This window comes from Salvelinus sp. IW2-2015, linkage group LG7 (genome assembly GCF_002910315.2).
Source record: "Salvelinus sp. IW2-2015 linkage group LG7, ASM291031v2, whole genome shotgun sequence".
Lineage (NCBI taxonomy): Eukaryota > Metazoa > Chordata > Actinopteri > Salmoniformes > Salmonidae > Salvelinus > Salvelinus sp. IW2-2015.
In genome coordinates, this window is record NC_036847.1 from 15,715,485 (window position 1) to 15,732,361 (window position 16,877).

Here is a 16,877-nt window from a genome sequence, read left to right on the forward strand (position 1 = left end):
TTTATTTTTTCTCTCTGCATTGTTGGGAAGGGCCCGACACCTTTTGTTTACAAAGCATGTATTTTATTTGAGGCCACAACCTGGAGTCTGTGGTTCAGTTCAACTATAGCCCTGACATGTTTTTGTAAGAAATGTTGACAAGCCGAATGCACCGAGCTGTCTGTTTAAACTACTAGCACACAGCTTGGACACCCATGCATACCCCACAAGACATGCCACCAGAGGTCTCTTCACAATCTCCAAGTGAAGAACAGACTATGGGAGGCGCACAGTACTACATAAAGCCATGGCTACATGGAACTCTATTCCACATCAGGTAACTGATGCAAGCAGTAGAATCAGATTTAAAAAACAGATCAAAATACACCTTATGGAACAGCGGGGACTGTGAAGAGACACACACAGGTACGGACACACACATACGCACAAAAACGCTAGCACACGCACTCTATACACACGTGCATTGTAATATTGGTGTATGGCGGTATTATACATTTTGTATTGTAGCTTTGTAGTGGTGTAATAATGTTATTGATTAACTATTTTATCTTTTGTTTTACAGAAATGCATAATTATGGATACAAAAGTAATTCTCGTGTTTCAAAAGTTTGGACATCACAGCGCAGTACAGCAGAGCACAGTGCAGTACAATAAAGCAGAGCAGAGTAGGGTAGAGTTCAGTACAGTGGAGTAGAGTACAGTAGAGTACAGTTGAGTAGAGTTCAGTGCAGTAAAGAAGAGTATAGTTCAGTATAGTACACTACAATATAATATACTTTACTATACTGTACAATACTCTACTTTGCTTTATTGTATTGTACTGTACTAGTGTATTGTAATATACTGTATTCTACTGTGCTCTATTCTCTGTACTGTGATATCCAAACTTGTGAAACATACATCTATGATAGGTTCAGATTTGGACGTCTGGTGTCGGTCGGTGCTCAGTGCGTGAGGATGCTGGTTACATGGACGTTGAAAGTAGTTGAAATTTGGTCAGTCCACCCTGGCATTGAAGTTAACGTCCACAGATGGACCCGGAAAAAGAGGAGGCTCATGGGAAGGTGTTAGTGAGAACTGGGAGAGGTGACATTAACTGGACAGTGTGTGTGAGAGAGAGAGAGAGAGAGAGAGAGAGAGAGAGAGAGAGAGAGAGAGAGAGAGAGGGGAGCAGAGAGAGAGAGAGAGAGAGAGAGAGAGAGAGAGAGAGAGAGAGAGAGAGAGAGAGAGAGAAGAGAAGAGAGAGAGAGAGAGAGAGAGAGAGAGAGAGAGAGAGACAGAGAGAGAGAGAGAGGAGAGGCAGAGAGAGGGAGAGAGACAGAGAGGGAGAGAGAGAGAGAGAAAGAGAGAGAGAGACAGAGAGAGAGAAAGAGAGGGAGGGGATGTCCAGACACTTATTACTCTTGGTTTGACCATCAGACAACACAAAAACAAAGAAAACAGACATGCTGAACATAGCAGTATGCCAGTGAAAGGCAGACCAGTAGCAGGTGACCCAACTGTGGTTTGTGACTATTATGATATACCATTGTAGCCAATTCACTTGCAGTAATTCCGTTACAGATTTTTTTGGGGGTAATTCCGTTACCAATTGTTACCAGGTTTTAAGCACTTAATAATTGATAAACAAATTGGACATCAGTAAAATCACTATAAGCAATTGGCAGGTCTACCATTACTTGTTACTTCAGTGAACTTTAATTATCCTCTCTCCTCATGAGGAAATAGAAAATATCTCATAGAAAATATCTTAAAGATATGTGGGATTTTGTTTAGGGAATTACAATACACAAGGCAATATTTCTTAGACTTACAGAAGGTTAAAAAAAAAAAAAACGAAATATAAGTGTTGATATTAGTTGGCATGGTTGAAACATTTACATTGTGTTTTGATTTATTTCTGATACCTTTTAAGACTTTTTCTAAGACCCCTTTCCCATCTGTTTCAATCTGTTTCCATCTGTTTTTCAAATGGTTGAAAAATGTATCTATGCCATCATTTGCTAAAAATATAGACTCCTAATTTGATATGCTGCTATGAACTTCACATAGTGGTGTTCATGGGTCCATATAGAATGTTCCATGCAACCGTCTCTTCAGCCTGCTCAAAAGCCAGCACCCTGTTTCATTAGTACAATACTTGCAGCTGTATTTTATGTTGTTTTTGACCATGTGGGGTGCCAATTGTGTAAGTCACACAAATATGGACCAGTCCATTGTATTTTATAGCTCCCTAGCTTTCTCTGAATATAAGGTTTTCCTATTCTATTTGTCCATGGCCCTATATTGACTTTTATCCGGACATACAGTAGCCATATAGGTGCAAAATCCTTGCAAAGTGGTCAGCTTGAGAGGTTACTCATGCGGCATTCATTTAAATGACCATTGACAAAATGGTCAACAGGAAGTATTCTAGATTGTGCCTTTAATGAGGAAAAGAAAATACATATATTTGGCTATTCAACAAGCATTCAGAAATATTCTTTAGAGAGGGAAAGTAAAACATTTTTTTTTTTTAAAGATGGTGCGATGGCTGAGCAGCCAGTAATAGACAGGGGGTTATTTTCACAGTTTCTCTGTTTTCTGCATGGCTCTTATCTTTGTGTGCCTTTAAGGCAACGCAAAGCATACTGATGCATATTTGAATAAATCAACTGTATCTTTGACACATTCCCCAGCACTGCACCCATTCTGCACATGCTAAAACATTGAGGACGGCACTTTCACCATAAATCTCATTATGGAGATTGGGTTTAGTGTGTCATCTTAGTTCTAATTTATCAGGCAGTCATTACGATGCAAATGTTGTGAGGAACTGTTGGGTTTTAACAATAAAACAAAGACCTCAAACAAAGTCTTGTGCCCCAGTCACTGGATATTAATACTCATCCTTTGAGGGAATAATTGTGAGAAAACACTCTAGATAAATTAATCAACACAGTGTCTGACACGTGCAAGAAATCCTTGAAACTGTCAGGTCTCAATATATAATGACACCACACTCTTCAAAGCCAATATGTTTTCTCTGTTTGATGGAAGGACAAATCATGTTGTCTATTATGATTGTAAAAGCATAAATGTTCACCAACATCCTTGTAAATTCCGTCATCCACATGAATGTTTGATGTGCGGAAAGGACAACATTAGCATATTCAGATCGACAACTACTCTACTGGAGTTGCCAGAAGGTAGGAACTGAAATATCAGTCCAGTGGAGTTGACTCATTCTTAAAAGCTGGAATCAGAAACACCTTTGACAGCAATCTCTTGATCTCTATTACTGAGTAAGCCCTTAGACATGAGACATTAGACAAAGGGTTAGAGCGAGTGATAAAAGACTGCCTTTTGATCATGGGATATGTTCATCCTCAAATGATGTTGGGAATTGGTGTGTCTGTAGCACTCCTTGAATATTTTTACAAATTAATAACTCCAGTGGCCTAAAATGGTGTCTTTATAATTTCCTGATTCATTCTTCAATTTTATTTGGTTGTTTATATTAACACATTGCTGCATAAACTGTAGTTGATGATCAGATGCACCAAAACATTAGGGCGGGTGTTAAGACATTTAATGGTGTTAAAGCGAGAGAGTTAAAGGGGCAAGCCCTGGCACTGATTTGATGAACAGAACTATGGTTGCAAGGACTGACCAGCCATTTGATTCAATTTATAGTTTTAACCATGTATTGAGGCTATACAGTGTTAGTTTACAATTACATAATTTACAAACAATGGATAAAAAATGTGTATTTTAGGTTCTGATGGGGTATAAGAGAACTAAGCTCATGAGGCATTTATTAATTATATTCTTCAATAATCAATGGATACAGTATATACAGTACCAGTCAAAAGTTTGAACACTGTCACGTTCGTTTGTAGAGATGGACCAAGGCGCAGCGAATGTAGAGTTCCACATGCTTTATTAATAGTGAAAATTAACAAAACAATAAACGAACAAACCGAGACTACAGAGGTGCAAAGTGCAATAACTCCAAACAATATCCCATAACACGGTCCTCGGTCTCTGACAAAAATATTTTGAGGTTGCTTCTTGGGCTTGCGTCGTGGCCGCGAACCCTGTCGTCGTCGCTGTCCTTCCTTCACCGCTTGCGTCTCCCGCCATTTGAAGGCGATCCTGTCCTGCCAGGATTTTTTCCCAAGTCCAGGATCCCTTCCCATCCAGAATCTCTTCCCAAGTCCAGGACACTTCCTCCTCTTGGGCATGTATGATCCCCAATTAGAGACAACGATAGCCAGCTGCCTCTAATTGGGAATCATACTAAAACACCAACATAGAAAAAACAAACTAGAACCCCACATAGAAAATATAAACTAGACTAAACCCCTAGTCACGCCCTGACCTATTCTACCATAGAAAATAAAGGCTTTCTATGGTCAGGACGTGACAGACACACTTACTAATTCAAAGGTTTTTCTTTATTTATACTATTTTTTACATTGTAGAAGAATAGTGAAGACATCAAAACTATGAAATAACACATATGGAATCATGTAGTAACCAAAAAGGTGTTAAACAAATCAAAATATATTTTATATTTTAAATTCTTCAAAGTAGCCACCCTTTGCCTTGATGACAGCTTTGCACACTCTTGACATTCTCTCAATCAGCTTCACCTGGAATGCTTTTCCAACAGTCTTGAAGGAGACCCCACATATGCTGAGCACTTGTTGGCTGCTTTCCCTTCACTCTGCTGTCCAACTCATCCCAAATCATCTCAATTGGGTTGATGTTGGGTGGTTGTGGAGGCCAGGTCATCTGATGCAGCACTCCATCACTGTCCTTGGTCAAATAGCCTTTACACAGCCTGGAGGTGTGTTTGGGGTCATTGTCCTGTTGAAAAACAAATGATAGTCCCACTAAATGCAAACCAGATGGGATGGTGTATCGCTGTAGAATGCTGTGGTAGCCATGCTGGTTAAGTTTGCCTTGAATTCTAAATAAATCACTGACAGTGTCACCAGCAAAGCACCCCCATACCATCACACCTCTTCCATGCTTCACCGTGGGAACCACACATGCGGAGATCATCCGTTCACCTACTCTGCATCTCACAAAACAACGGCGGTTGGAACCAAAAATCTAAAATTCGGACTCATCAGACTAAAGGACAGATTTCCACCAGTCTAATGTCCATTGCTCGTGTTTCTCGGCCCAAGCAAGTCTCTTCTTATTATTGGTATCCTTTAGTAGTGGTTTCTTTGCAGCAATTCGACCATGAAGGCAAGATTAATGCAGTCTCGTCTGAACAGTTGATGTTGAGATGTGTCTGTTACTTGAACTCTGTGAAGCATTTATTTGGGCTGCAATCTGAGGTGCAGTTAACTCTAATGAACTTATCATCTGCAGCAGAGGTAACTCTAGGTCTTCTTTTTCTGTGTCGGTCCTCATGAGAGCCAGTTTCCTCATAGCGCTTGATGGTTTTTGCGACTGCACTAGAAGAAATTGTCCGGATTGACTGACCTTCATGTCTTAAAATAATGATGGACTCTTGCTTCTCTTTGCTTATTTGAGCTGTTCTTGCCATAATATGGACTTGGTCTTTTAACAAATAGGGCTATCTCCTGTATACCACCCATACCTTGTCACAACACAACTGATTGGCTCAAACACATTAAAAAGGGAAGAAATTCCACAAATTAACTTTTAACAAGGCACACCTGTTAATTGAAACGCATTCCAGGTGACTGCCTCATGAAGCTGGCTGAGAGAATGCCAAGAGTGTGCAAAGCTGTCATCAAGGCAAAGGGTGTCTACTTTGAAGAATCTCAAATATAAAATATATTTTGATTTGTTTAACACTTTTTTGGTTACTACATGATTCCATATGTGTTATTTCATAGTTTTATGTCTTCACTATTATTCTACAATGTAGAAAATAGTCAAAATAAAGAAAAGGTGTGTCCAAACTTTTGACTGGTACGGTACATATAATTTGGGTGAACTATCCCTTTAAAGCCATTTTTAAGTTTGACAAATACATTCCATTTAACATTCTATGTTACACTTACAGAAGTATACACTCTATATCTATACTTGGCTTGGGGCTAATTGTTGCCTTGCTTTTATATTTCAACTCCCATTCATACCATCTTTGTCATAACTTGTTGATGTCTTTTTAAATTATTGATAGTGCTACCAAAAAAGTTTTTATGAAGAAACCAGGCTAAGCCTTTGGCACTTGTTTTTTTATTCCTCATTGTTCCACAGACAGACCTGTCTATCCATCAGTGAATGTATGTGGCCTTGTGTGCCTTCAGGGGAGTTGAACAGCCTTGTTATGGGGTGATTCCTCACAAAACTAGAACAAAAAAAGACCATGTTGTTTTTGGTTTTCATGACATTTTATCCATAGAAGGATACTTTAGAGGAAGGATTATGGACATATATTTGACATTTGTAAATTAATCATTTGAGAATACTTTATTGAAGTTGGAACATTTGAAACATTTTGGCATCCTTTAATGTTTCATCAGTAGGTGCTACAAAGCAAAAATGTGTGTCATATGAAGCTTTACCGCTTGCTCTGTAATATGAGTGGTATTGATTTAAATTACAATTTTCTTACATTCATTTATGAATATAGAAAAATATGAACATGAACATGAAAATATATGCATTTTAATTTGGCAAATATTTCTGTTTATCGTTGAACATACTATACTCTACGTGCATATCCAAGTTCCAGAGTGGAATATCTTTTAAACTTAACTCCCATTTTATACAGATAAATTGGCATAGTTGGCAATGTAACCAATCACAGCCCTCCATTTACTTGTATCATTGCACATCCTGCAAATCACCAGCAGAGGGCAATCATTTTGAATCCATTTTCACATTCACTCTGTTGGTAATGCTTTTGCAAATTGGATCATAACTCTAAAAGTAGCAGAGATCCCACTCTGGAAGGTTGATATGCCTGTAAAGTATATTATATTGAACAATATATCGAAAAAACTGCCAAATCAAAAATCGCATATTTTTTTATATTCAGAAATTAATGTAAGACAAGTTTTATTGAAATCAAAATACTACAAATATTACAGAGCAAGCGGTAAACCTTCATATTACACAAATATTTGCTTTGTAGTACCTAACAATGAAACATTATGGAGTCTTAAAGGAGGCTTGGGTAAGGCCAAAGTGTCACCAATATTCCATCTTCAATAAATGATTTCTCAATTATGCTTCAAGATACAAATGTCAAATATATGTCATCCATCCTTCCTCCAAAGGACCCTTCTATGGATGAAATTACATGAAAATTCAAGAAATCATGTTCTTTTTTTGTTCTAGTGTGATGTGGAATCACCCTATGACTAAATCAAATTCAAAATGGTCACTGCTCATGTCTATTCTGACCCTTTGAGAAAGTTCCTTTGATAGCTATGGTTGTTAGGATACCGTATCTGTATAACATGCAATGGATGCAAAACATTTTAATCGCAGGTTGCAGTGTTTAGTTCCATTGCCGTGATAAGACTCAGTTGCAATAAGCTTATCTGCACAGTTTGTGCAAGTGAAGGATAAATAACCTGCAAAAAGCCTTCAAAGGGAAATCATACAGCACATCTCATATGTTCTCTTCCCCTGTTACAGGTTCAGTCCTGTGTCATCCCAACATGGAGTATAATCGATCACAGGACACCGTGGCTAATGAAACCGAACATGTAGCCATCTCTGTTTTCTCTAATGATGGTAAATGTCTATCTATTAATTCCCATACTGTACAGCCCTGGCTAAGTCTCTAGGAAATTGTGACGCATTTTGTGATTAAAACCCTGAGGATATAAAATACCAAATGTTGACAGTTTGGAAGCAGAACAGTAGTGGTGTGTGGGTAAAATCTCAAGGGAAGCCAGACCAGAAAAAAGGCATATTTACAACCTATGTGTTGTGATAATGGCGTTGTTTTCTCTATAACCTGTTAGTTCATATACCTTGACACTGTGATATATAGGCCTAAGGCCGAGACAATAAGAAGACACAGCGGCAGAATAAATTCAACCGCACATTTGTTTCATTACAAAACCGGAGAGCAACATCTGTCTGGTGAAGTGCACAAAACATATTGCATGTAACAAACAGTTTGTTACATGACCTACAGCATGGTCAAGCGAGGTACTGTTTCCAACAGTTTTGGACTACTAAACAACTATTGATTTAGAACCACGGAGAGTTACCGCAAGTCGCAAAGAAAACAGGAGCTGCCTCCACTATTCCAGAACCATTTCAACTTCAACATTTCAACATAATTGAATCACCTCTGCTTAGTCTAATACAGTGATAACTAAAAGATACCAAAAACGATTTAGTCCAATCAACGTAGGCTAAAAATGATGTCACTGTCCATGATACTGATTTGTGTGTGTGCGTGTGTGTGTGCAAGTAGAAAAAACATGTTGACTCTCCCTACTTGTAGAGAAACAACAATGCCATCCTCCTATTTCATGTTGCCTAAACGGTCTATTCATTTGTCATACAGTACAAGCTTTTAGTTTTTGTTGACCTAGGCTCTCAGGCTAAAATACTTGCTTGCTAGACTAACTTCAATTCATGGGAAACAATGCGCCAGGCCAGCTCGTTAACATTAGCATACTACATCTAGCTACATGTAACTTGCATCCTCTCAGACCAGGGGCATAATGTATGAATTTATGGTTGGATCAGAATCGCTGTTATAATCATTGGCCATTATGGAGAATTAAGTAAAACCACAAGTCCAAATCTCTATCTCCATCCATGGCTAAATTACAAAAGGGATGATTTTAGCTAGCTAGCTAGCCACCGGAGGACAACAACAAAACGAGATGCAACAATTCAAGTTTTTTTCTGTCAATAATGACGTTTGGCTTGTGATGTGATTAGTCTGAAGCCAAATTCAAACTGGCTTCCCTTGACACTTTCTTTTGAAACGCCAGGACCATTCACAGCTGAGCTCACTCAGTTTAGCTCAATGCTGATTGCTCACTGGCTTCCCTTGCATTCAATGCTACGGAGGGCAACAATGTCATACTCTTTCTGACCAGACAGCATCAGATAGATACGAGAGGGGCGCTGTTTCGTTCACTTGGATGCTTTCTCCAGTGAAATACATTCAGCCTCTTGCGAATTGAAGGACATTTATGAAACACAGAGAGACGAAAGATATAATATTTTGTATGTTTTTTCTTTTTTTCATGGTACGTTTTTTGGGGAAGCCTGGCTTCCCTTGGCATCCATGAATACACACCACTGAAGCAGAGTAGGAAACGCTGTAAATAGGCTTACAGGTTGTTGTTTGACCTGATGATCTTATAGTTCCATTTTATTATGGGTATGGTTCAATCCAAATTGACAGATTTAGATTGAGGTTTAAGGGATTATTTACATCAAAAGTTAAGGTCAGATGTTTTCATACCTCAAAAGTGTATTTAATTCAAGTCCAATTGATATTCTACAACATCTGTTGTACTGTAGATCTCACTAAATTAAGAAGTCTGAAGGCCTCAAATCCAAATTAATGAAAAAGATTGGCACCATTTAATCAGTTGGAATTAGATGGTGGCAATCCTTCCCATTCGTTTGGTATTGGAGCCTGTAAATTCATCCTATTGCATCGTGGGATCTACAGTTGGATGTACACAGCATATGTTATGGGTGATTAACTTTAGACCACTTTTCAGGAATTAATAAAACCGGACTTTGGTGTGCAACTACCCCTTTAAATAGCAAAAGATCAAAGACAGAGAAAATTGTCATGTTCCCATGCTCAGACATTGCATGCATCAACCAATGGTTGGGTTACATGACATTGACTCTGCCGTCGGGCACCAGATTGCTATAAAATATGATGTGGTTAGCTAATATGTAAAATACCAATCCAGGCTTTGCAAGATCTGGCAGCAATGTCTGAGCAGGGGAACACGACCAATGACTGGTGATGGTAGCCATACACTCAGGCTACAGCAATGGCAGTTGATTTGACCCCTCGCCACCCACATTCTCCAATACTATACATTTTTCAAGACAAATTTATTAATAGAACAGTACTCCTGCTCCTTGCTGTCGAGGAGTCCAGATGACAATATTCACACTAAAATGCATGAGCACTCCCCTCAAGCTCTGAATCATGAATGAGACATACTCCCACACTCCTCAGTACAGACAAGACCAGGAAAAATGGAATACGATGCTGCATCTTTAATCACTCAGGCCTTGACTTCACTTGATTCACAGACACCATCTCTATTTCATTCCTAGTCTGCAAGGCTCATTTGACTGCTCCAAGTGCCTTCCCGTCATTTAAAATACATTTTCTGATGGGGCTCAAGTTAAGACTAGTGGTAGAGAGGGACAGAATATTTCCACCAATCCTCTGTCCTTTGATTCAACTCTAATGGGAATGAAAGATTAACGAGACTACTGCATGACAGAGTTGAGCGTTGGCCGTAGTTACATTATGGCATCATACCAATTACGGTATATATGAATAGACAAAGCCATTGATCACATGACACCATTCATTCCTATGTGAAGACGCAATAGTGCATTGAAGCCAAATGAACTTAGTTAATTAAGATGGCGTCTCATGGAGACAAACATGAGCAGTTTGGACTACTCCAAGAAGTGTTGGAGGCTAGCTCGGTGCTGCCGCCTCTCAGTGAGTAACTCAAGTTGAAGGCCCGACCGTGGTGCTGCAAGTCCATGGAGAATAAGAGCACCTCCTCCCAGCTACCCACTGCTCTGAGGCAAGGAAACACTGTCACCACCGATAAATCCACTATAATTGAGAATTTCAATAAGCATTTCTCTACGGCTGGCCATGCTTTCCACCTGGCTACCCCTCCCCCGGTCAACTGCCCGGCACCCTCCACAGCAACCCGCCAAAGCCCCCACCATTTCTCCTTCACCCAAATCCAGATAGCTGATGTTCTGAAAGAGCTGCCAAATCTGGACCCCTACAAATCAGCCGGGCTAGACAATCTGGACCCTCTCTTTCTAAAATTATCTGCCGAAATTGTTGCAACCCTTATTACTAGCCTGTTCAACCTCTCTTTCGTATCGTCTGAGATTCCCAAAGATTGGAAAGCTGCCGCTGTCATCACCCTCTTCAAAGGGGGTGACACTCTAGACCCAAACTGCTACAGACCTATATCTATCCTACCCTGTCTTTCTAAGGTCTTCGAAAGCTAAGTTAACAAACAGATTACCGACCATTTCGAATCCCACCGTACCTTCGCCGCTATGTAATCTGGATTCAGAGCTGGTCATGGGTGCACCTCAGCCACGCTCAAGGTCCTAAACGACATCATTACCGCCATCGATAAGAGACATTACTGCGCAGCCGTCTTCATCGACCTGGCCAAGGCTTTCGACTCTGTCAATCACCACATTCTTATTGGCAGACTCGACAGCCTTGGTTTCTCAAATGATTGCCTCGCCTGGTTTACCAACTACTTCTCTGATAGAGTTCAGTGTGTCAAATCAGAGGGCCTGTTGTCCGGACCTCTGGCAGTCTCTATGGGGGTACCACAGGGTTCAATCCTCGGGCCGACTCTCTTCTCTGTATACATCAATGATGTTGCTCTTGCTGCTGGTGATTCTCTGATACACCTCTGCGCAGACGACACCATTCTGTATACTTCTGGCACCTCTTTGGACACTGTGTTAACTAACCTCCAGACGAGCTTCAATGCCATACAACTCTCCTTCCGTGGCCTCCAACTGCTCTTAAACGCAAGTAAAACTAAATGCATGCTATTCAACCGATCACTGCCCGCACCTGCTCGCCAGTCCAGCATCACTACTCTGGACGGCTCTGACTTAGAATACGTGGACAACTACAAATACCTAGATGTCTGGTTAGACTGTAAACTCTCCTTCCAGACTCACATTAAGCATCTCCAATCCAAAATTAAATCTAGAATCGGCTTCCTATATCGCAACAAAGCATCCTTCACTCATGCTGCCAAACATACCCTCGTAAAACTGACCATCCTACCGATCCTCGACTTCGGTGATGTCATCTATAAAATAGCCTTCAACACTCTACTCAACAAACTGGATGCAGTCTATCACAGTGCCATCCATTTTGTCACCAAAGCCCCATACACTACCCACCATTGCGACCTGTACGCTCTCGTTGGTTGGCCCTCGCTTCATACTCGTCGCCAAACCCACTGGCCACAGGTTATCTACAAGTCTCTGCTAGGTAAAGCCCCGCCTTATCTCAGCTCACTGGTCGTCATAGCAGCACCCACTCGTAGCACGCGCAGCAGGTATATCTCACTGGTCACCCCCAAAGCCAATTCCTCCTTTGTCGTCTTTCCTTCCAGTTCTCTGCTGCCAATGACTGGAACGAACTGCAAAAATCTCTGAAGCTGGAAACACTTATCTCCCTCACTAGCTTTAAGCACCAGCTGTCAGAGCAGCTCACAGATCACTGCACCTGTACATAGCCCATCTATAATTTAGCCCAAACAACTACCTCTTCCCCTACTCCTTTGCACCACATTATTTATATTTATATTTTGCACATCATTTGCTCACATTGTATATAGACTTATTTTTCTACTGTATTATTGACTGTATGTTTTGTTTATTCCATGTGTAACTCTGTGTTGTTGTATGTGTCGAATTGCTATGCTTTATCTTGGCCAGGTCGCAGTTGCAAATGAGAACTTGTTCTCAACTAGCCTACCTGGTTAAATAAAGTTGAAATAAAAATTTAAATATAAAGGCTGCTATTAGCAACTAAATTATCCTTAAAATGTCTTCTGTGTCAGATAAAAAAAAAAAGAATGGGTTCAAGGACATACATCTGGTGTATTAGAAGCAATTATTGGTACCATGATTGTCTTCTAAAAATGTTTTTATTTACCCAAAGATTGACCACAAAGATTGACATTTTTCCATTCACTATAATGGTGGATCCTCTTTCTGCTAACAATGCCTGCAGTACCGCGGTCAACCTTGAACCTCTGTGGCTTCAATGGAATAGGGCAGTCGTTCTTCCCTGCATCATACAATTAAGACACTATTTCAACGTGTCCTATCAGTTCTTTCTTCCCCACAAATGGTATGACTTGGGGGTTGAAAATGTGCCAATATATTCCCTTGCCAAAAAACACCTTAAAAGTGGCACTAGACAAAGAGACTAATGGTGTTTTGATCGAAGCACAACCCGCAGGCATAACATAACATATACCAGCTTCTCTGTCCTTCCAGACCCCACCAGGGGCGCTCAGAGTGCACTCGTACTGCCTCCCATGTGACATAAGCAAATCATCTAAATATGTCAAAGGGTTCCCCATGCACCATGTCAATCTTGAAGCTACAATATAAACCATATGGAATTCCCATTTTCCCACAAGCCCAGTTATAATGGCTAAGCTCAAGCAGAGTAAAAATAACTTTGCAATTGATCACCATACTATGACCACTGCTCAATGTTTAAACCATATTAGTACATGGGTAACCAAGTAAACCAACTGAACTTGCTACACTATCAAATACATGAAGCCCTACTGATTTAGTACAGTCAATGACTATGTCTACATACACAATTGTAGAACCTACTGTGTTGCATTGAGATCAGATACTTTCAGAAGTGTGGACGATTCCCTTTTTGCACAATTTAAGCAGTCTGCAATTTGAAAGACAACATACTGGGGTCTCCCGCCACTTGTTTTGGTATACAGGGATCCCCTACATTAGTGAAATGTAACTCTTCTCAAATTGAAAGACAGTGCTTTAGATGCAATGACTGACTATGTAATGGACTGTCAGAGTTAATTCCAACCAATAACAGGATATTTAAGTGTATTGTAAACACAATCAATGAAACATATGACTTCTTGATTTCTAAGCCTAAATAGTTTAAGTTTATCATATGCAAATTAACTTGGACAATATGACCACACAATCAAGGTCGGTGCAGGTTTGCTCTCAAGAACACAAGGTGGCATTCTGCATTATCCCAGCCATTAGTACCACTCACAGCAGGCTCTATGTGAACTACAATCCCGATGCCTTGTTTGAACGTTTAGAAACGTTAATAATCCTCGTTTGCGGTACGGTTTTAGACACCTAAGAGCCGGTCTGAACGTGTTTGCGCAACAGTTTTGGAAACATGAGGACCTTATATTTCATATCAACGGGACATAATAATAATAAAGAAAGGTTAAATTACTACACACCTTTATAAGGTTAGGGTTCCCACACGGCCATATCTCCATGTTACTGGGCGTGCTAACAGAAGACAGACTGAAGACAGAGGTGACCACCTTGGTTAATTAGCGTGCTCAGAACAACTCTGTGTAACAGAGGGGAAAGGATGCCATACAAGTATTGTAACTGAAAAATACGTTCGTCTGCAAATGTGTTAAAACCGGTTAAAGTTAATTGTATATTTTGTATTTGTGAAATTATGTTGATGTGAAAGTAGAGACCTCTTAACAACCCACGCCAAAAGATACCTTTGTGAATAGACTCTAGTCTAGAGTTTGCTAGAGTCCTTGACTGGCGAGCGCTCTGTAGCCTACAATCATTGAAAGGGTGACAGATGTGATTGGAATAATTCCAATCCCCTGTTGCTCACTGTCTGTCGTGGCAAATTAGTTCTACTGGTGGTTTACATGAGGTAGAATTGATAGGGTGAAAATGTATAAATTGAAAATTTCAATCTTGCTGGTACTTTCGTCTTTGAGATCATATGGGCATAGGCTATAAGAACATGTATTCTAAAATATTAGGCTTATTGGAAATATTCAATTTTTTAGGTAAAATGGAATTTACAGTAGGCAAAGCAGTACGTTTGTTATTAAAATAAATAATTTAAGAGAGACAAACATTAACCAAATTAAATGCAGACAATTAGTCAGACTGTGAAGTGCAAAAAAAACATACGATAGTGGACACCTGCATATTCAGAGTAATAACACACAGAATTCAACTACCAAGAAGCATACAGTGACAACGTACTGTATGCCTACTTTGATCCCATGATTGATATTGGTCATATCAACTAAAACTGTATTAATTGTGTTTGTACAATTCTGCTTAAAAAAACATTTAACAAAAATCATAACTACAGCAACAACACAAATGTTATGGGTTACCTGTCTATAATTCCTGCAATGTTTAACGATGCTTATCCTTTGCCCGATATCCATGTTAAACCACGCATTCCTCTTCTCTCCAACGTCAGTGATAGACACGTAGTTGTTGAGTTACTCACTTCGCTCTGAAAGTAGTCAACTGAGAACACATTTCAGTCGGATAGATGTTTCTTGTTCCAAATAAATACAATAGGTTTACTCAAAACGATACAATCCACTTCAAATCTTAACCAAGGCGCGCGCTCAACCGCGGTTGACTGGTACTTGGTGTAGGCTACCACATCCACCGCTGTCAAATTCATTTGAGGCACAGCAGACGCTTCGCTTTGTGCCACAGCGGGACACCAAACCGACCAGCTAAACAGTACGGGATTTTCAGGATTTCATACGCAATTTATTAATTATTTAACAACCAACGAGAGGGGACGTGGAGTGCTTAGCCTACTGGTCGCCACAGAGAAGCAGCCAAACGCCACTATTTTGGCCATGGTAGCCTATGGAGGCGTTTATGTGCTCACCCACTGCGGGTTTTATCACGAAATGTTCATTGTGAACCACTCGTCGGGAATGACAAAGTTGATGCTGCTGGCACTGGCAGAGTGTGAGCTGTACAGAGAATTTTGCTTAACCACTACAGATACACTCCATATCTGTGGACACATTTTATCTGTTGGTGAACAATTACATAATTTTAGAGGTAATCTGGGATTAGTACCTGCATTTTTGTTGACTTTTAAATAATATATATGTTTTCTTTAAGAATAGGGTAAAATGGGGTAATTCAGATTTAAAAGCTAAACTCTAGATATCGTATTCTAATTAAATAAATATAACATTGAAACAAAATGGCATCGCACAAAACACCAGTCTCAACGTCAACAGTGAAGAGGCGACTCTGGGATGCTGGCCTTCTAGGCAGAGTTCCTCTGTCAAGTGTCTGTGTTCTTTTGCCCATCTTAATCTTTTCTTTTTATTGGCCAGTCTGAGATATGGCTTTTTCTTTGCAGCTCGGCCTAGAAGGCCAGCATCCCGGAGTCGCCTCTTCACTGTTGACGTTGAGACTGTTGTTTTGCGGGTACTATTTAATGAAGCTGCCAATTGAGGACTTGTAAGGCATCTGTTTCTCAAACTAGACACTCTAATTTACTTGTCCTCTTGCTCAGTTGTGCACCGGGGCCTCCCACTCCTCTTTCCATTCTGGTTAGGGCCAGTTTGCGCTGTTCTGTCAAGGGAGTAGTACACAGCGTTGTACGAGATCTTCAGTTTCTTGGCAATTTCTCACATGGAATAGCCTTAATTTCTCAGAACAAGAATAGACTGACGAGTTTCAGAAGAAAGTCCTTTGTTTCTGGCCATTTTGAGCCTGTAATCAAACCCCCAAATGCTGATGCTCCAGATACTCTGCTAGTCTAAAGAAGGCCAGTTTTATTGCCTCTTTAATTAGAACAACAGTTTTCAGCTGTGGTAACGTAATTGCAAAAGCATCTTCTGATGATCAATTAGCCTTTTAAAATGATAAACTTGAATTAGCTAACACAACGTGCCATTGGAACACAGGAGTGATGGTTGCTGATAATGAGCCTCTGTAGGCCTATGTAGATATTCCATAAAAAATCTGCCAGCAAAGCACCCTCACAACATGATGCTGCCACCCCCGTGCTTTATGGTTGGGATGATGTTCTTTGGCTTGCAAGCCTCCCCCTTTTTCCTCCAAACATAACGATGGTCATTATGGCTAAACAGTTCTATTTCTGT

At 40.1% G+C, this 16,877-nt stretch overlaps 1 protein-coding gene across 2 annotated transcripts in view; it reads right to left on the bottom strand.

Moving 5' to 3' along the window:
• Window positions 1-15,459, bottom strand: part of cntn3a.1 (contactin 3a, tandem duplicate 1) — a 107,782-nt gene extending 92,323 nt beyond the window's left edge. For both annotated transcript variants that reach the window (XM_023991132.1, XM_023991131.1), the window contains exon 1: window positions 15,123-15,459. The gene's annotated coding sequence lies outside the window, so the exon portion shown is untranslated. The remainder of the gene's footprint in view (window positions 1-15,122) is intronic.
• Between the last annotated feature and the right edge of the window lie 1,418 nt (window positions 15,460-16,877).